Raw genomic sequence first — 5,000 nt, 5'->3', positions numbered from 1 at the left:
CCTCTATGAATACCCACAAAGATAACTAATTATTTGTCTCAAATAGATTCCTTATCTTCTATTACACATTTTACTGCTAAATCGTCCTTTCTAGAACGCAAGACTAACTCAAAATCGAATTCATGAAGCACTTTTTAATTATAAAAAGAGACCATGTGTTATGGGTGCGAATAAGGCTAGATTTGAGATCCACTGAATCAAATATCTAAGAATGTTTTCTAAAGAAAAAAAATAACTTTTCTTCTATGTCATATCACCCGTACAGAGTCGTTCAAAAAGTTAAACCCGAATCAGAAGACATTTTCTGGGGAAAGCCACGAGTTATTTATAAACCCACTGTATCTTATACCAGAGGTGACCCTATTCCTCTCCTTTTGGGAAAGAATTACAATATCAAACTGCGAATGTCATTTATGTGGGAATATGTCTTACAGTCGTACATCGTCTAAGTAAACTCCAAAAGATCTGACAAGAAGTTTGGCATGAAGGGAATGTATATTCTCAATATTATGAATATTTTGAGCAGAACATTCACAGGGTCCGTTATGTTGCTGACTGAAGCATAAGTGTTGGTATGAAAATATGTAATTTAGTGTCTTAATCATTTAGTTACTCTTTGACATTAATAGTTATTATTATCAAAAGAGGATTTTGTAGCCAAAAAGATAAAAGTCAACAGGTAAAAAAGAGCCGTCTCAAACAGATTTGGGAGTGAATAATATGAGATGTAATAGTGTGCAAGGTGGTTGTGAACAGAGAGGCGAATACAATTGACTATTATTCACCAGATAACGTGTTTATATAAAAGCAAAGAATGTCACAAAAATTCAGACAAAACTAATACATGTGAAGGCAAACTTGATCTGGTTCTGCTATCACTACGGGGGAAGAGGGGGAGATAAAAGAAGGTAATAATATTACACTGTATGAACGTATATCAAACACATGAAATACAGGGGCTCACCCCCTAAAAAGATATAGAAGTTAAATAGGGCAACCTGCTGTTGAGAGGCGCACTGTACGCAGGTCATCTTGCAGGAGAAATACAGGTTTTAGGCGATCAATGGACACCCAGTCTTCTTCGGTTTGCGACGGATAACTAGGAAATAACAGTGTAAGGGGGCATCCGTGGTGGCTTGATAGTGCCAGTGCGCAGGCAAACATAAATTACCGAGTGATAATCTGCCTGTATATGCTGCTTTGCTGGGGCTTGTAAGTCTGATGGAAGGGATTAGATTCCCCCACAAAGTGACGTAGGTGCTGGAGAGGGAAGATCACATCCAGAGCATCCTTAGTCCTAAGAAGGACCCTGGGAGCTGAGTAAAAGATTTGAAGGCATTGCTGCGGAACATCAAAGCTCCTTTGAGAGTGCGATGAAAACGTTCAACCACTCTGTTGGCAGCAGGGTTGTAGGTGGTATCTGATGTAGGGTGATGCCCAGGAGATTCACTACTGATGTCCACAATTGAGAGGTGAAAGTGGGACCACTCAGAAATAATATGTTCAGTGATACCAAATCTTACTATTCACCCTGAGAGTAAGGCAGATGTACATGAGGCAGACGTTGTAGTTTGCCTGGGAATGGCTTTAGGCTAATGAGCGGAGCAGTCAGTGATGGTAAACAGGTAATGATGTCCTTGTGATGTGGGTTAGGGACCTAAAAGAACTCCAAGAATGTGGTCAAAACAACACTGACATTAAGGAAAGGTGCCCACTCCTGAATCTGTGTGTTGCTGTACAGTTTAACATGAAGTACAGGTGCAGACCCAATCGTTAGCCTCCTTATCCCTGCAAAATTAAATGCGTCCTCAGTAGCTGTGCAGTAATTCGGAGCGAGGTATGTGAGAGGCCAAGAATGAAATCATGGGACCATGTATCCATGGCCATGGCCTATCATTAATGAAGTCAAAGAAGAGGATGGTATTGGAGTCGTCGAGGGAGAAGTCTTCCCAACAGAGAGATGTTCAGGATGTCCTACATGCTTGTTATTATTGATCCTTTCGCTAGGCTTCTGCTAAAGCATTATCATCCAATCCCAGGTGAAGGGCAGCCAATGTGTTTCTTGATAAGGCATCAGTAACGAGATTCATTTTACCATGTTGAAGGGTGCCATAATTCAGTCATAGTGGAGAGATTTCGGTGTTGACGGGCAGACCAGGCATCGCACGGTCGACGAGTGAAGGCATGCATCAGAGCAGAAGTGGTTGACAGAGCCTCCTTTGCGTTGCAGAAGGATGCTTCTTGAAAGGGACCCCACTTCAGGCATTTTAGCTTGCCTTTAAGGGAGGAATAGATTAGGACAAGAGTGGTAGTGATGGCTGGCAGATACTTCTGTTAATAGTTTATCGTGCAGGGAGGGGGTGGACGCTTTCAGGAGGGATGTGGTGCCCATGAATGATACTTCATTGGCTCCAAAGGTACACTTTTCGTAACTGACTACAAGGCTTTTCTGTTGTAGTCGATCGAGAACGATGCGTAGGTGACAGAAGTGTTCTTTTTTGAAGTCAGACAACACAAGTTAGTCCTCCACATAATATACACAAAAAGGGGAGGTCCCCTAAGATATCTTCAATGAGGCGTTGAAAATTGGCCCCAGCATTACAAACGACAAAACAGGCGTAATTGCAGGTGTATGTACCAAAAGGGGGTGTTGATTCCGTTTTGGGGGCTGTATTCCGGGTTCATGAAGTCGAGAGTGGAGAAAACCTTTTTTTTGTGCAAGTGGGAGGTAATGTCAGTGATGCTTGGGCGGCATAGTGATCCGGTTCTGTATACAAGATCAAACTCTTGTAATCCCTACAGGGGCGTAGGGAGCCATCCTTCATCTGGACGTTGTATTAGGGTGATGACCATGGACTTGAGGACTTTGGCAAAGGCATACTTCTTCCATTTCTGTGAACGTTTGTTTAGTGGGTGCCAAATGGTCAGGGGGCAGATGCCTGAATCTGGTGCAAACTTGGGTCTTCGTCGTCTTGATATGGGGATAATTACCAGGCTGAGTGGGAACTGTGGGCATTTGGTGAAGTTCAAGACAGAAGACTTCTGGGTAAGACATAAGGAGGTTGGCATAGGTATCCATGGGAGCGCTGATATGGAGTGCGAGGTCGGAGTGAGTGGGTAAAAGCAACATCGACAAGTAAGAGTCCTCGTTGACTAATCGTACTGACAATGTTTAGTCAGTAATTGGGAGCTACTAGTCAGATGTCAGAATACTTATAATGACCACACAGTGTCCTGGAGAGTAGCTTTGGTGGAAGGGAACAGTAAGCACAAGTGTCTACCAAAAACAACACACCCATACCTGCATCAATTAAAGAGAAAAGATTAGTGACAAGGAAGGTCAACGCCAAAAATGATGCCCGACTTCCACGTTTTTTGGCCACTGACAGCCATATGCATATGTATCTGCAAGAGCCCCGAATCTGGAATGGTAATAGCAGAGGTGTAGCTGATGGGCATCAACAAGTGGCTGGAGAAGTACTTGGTTGGAAAGTGAGCGAGGGGTCACATATGTGGGTGACGAGTGGCTTTATTGCCGCTCCAGCATGTCAAGGAGCAAGCATCTGTGTCTTACCGCATTCACGTCTCCTTTGGTTAGTGTTTGGAAAATGTCCTCTTCACCAGGAGTGGAGGTGTTGATGAAGGTCTCGAAAATGGTGAAGTGGCTGTCCATTAGGGGGGTGACTTCGGTTATCAGGTCCTTCATGGACAAGGTATTGACGACGGGGATGGTGGCGGGGACAGGTTCAGGTAGGTGTCATACCCAAAAGACATAAAGAAGGTCCACTTCCTGAGAACTGTCTGCTGCAGGATCCAATCGAGCGATACTGGTCCTTTCCCTGCGGGCGAGCAAAGCCCTTTGGTCCCCCAACAACTGTTGAGAGAGTTAAATAAGTTTAGTTATATGGACTGCTGGTGATGGAGAGTACTGCATCAGGAGGTATTATTTTAGGGCGTCTTACTCATGCACTATAGGAGCGTCCCCTTGGCCGCAAGCCAGTCAGAGATTTCAGGGAACGTGTCCTTAGGGATTGCCCCAAGGACATAGTCTGCTTTGCTGCTTGAGGAAGTCACACCCTTAATATGAAACTGAACTTGGGCGCGCCGGAACAAAGGGTGGCAGTTTTAACAATGCAGTGTGGGTCACTGAATCAGGATCAGTGGGCAGCTTCCCAACAACAGATAACAATCAGTTCCGAGCAAGAATGTCACAAAAATTAAAACAAACAAATACATCCATAGGCAAGCTCAAACAGGTTCTGTTATCAGTCCAGGGAAGAGCGAGATATAAAAAATAGAAAATAACGTTAGTGTACAACCGTGTATGAAACACGTACGGTACAATATATCTAATGAATCAAGATAAAGAGTTAAAAAATAAATGAAGAGAAAAAAATATGCGACAGGTGGAAGCATTTTATGCATTAGAGGCTATTAAAGGTAGTTAAAAAACTTGTTCCACGAATTTCCTCCCATGCTCACAGAAAAATTTTGTAGGGGAGAACTTTGGAGGATGCAAATAATTTTGAAGGACTAAAATCACACCTTTATAATATAATACGTGACAATGTTAAACTATGATAAACATTAACTAATAAATGGAGAAATTATGTCGGGACTTTCTCACAAAAATAACCACATAAACATTTATCTTTAATGAAAATAACAACAACCATTGTGTGGTGTGAGTGAAACGCTAACTGGCGGGCGGATACGATAAAATTTAGTATAAAAATGTTTAAAAATTTGGAATTACTGTGTTAATCTTCCAATAATATGATTATCTCTACATAAACCAGTTTCAGATAATACTACCCCTATATATATAGAGTTAGTATATATATATATATATATATATATATATATATATATATATATATATATATATATATATATATATATATATGTATATATATACAGTATATACATACATACCGTGTGTGCTGTGTATACATTCTATTTATTAGAAATACAAAATAATAACAGGTTAGTTTAATAAA

The sequence above is a fragment of the Palaemon carinicauda genome, chromosome 14 (assembly GCF_036898095.1).
Source record: "Palaemon carinicauda isolate YSFRI2023 chromosome 14, ASM3689809v2, whole genome shotgun sequence".
NCBI lineage: Eukaryota > Metazoa > Arthropoda > Malacostraca > Decapoda > Palaemonidae > Palaemon > Palaemon carinicauda.
The sequence above is the reverse complement of the archived record's forward strand: the minus strand, read 5'-3'. Positions refer to the sequence as shown.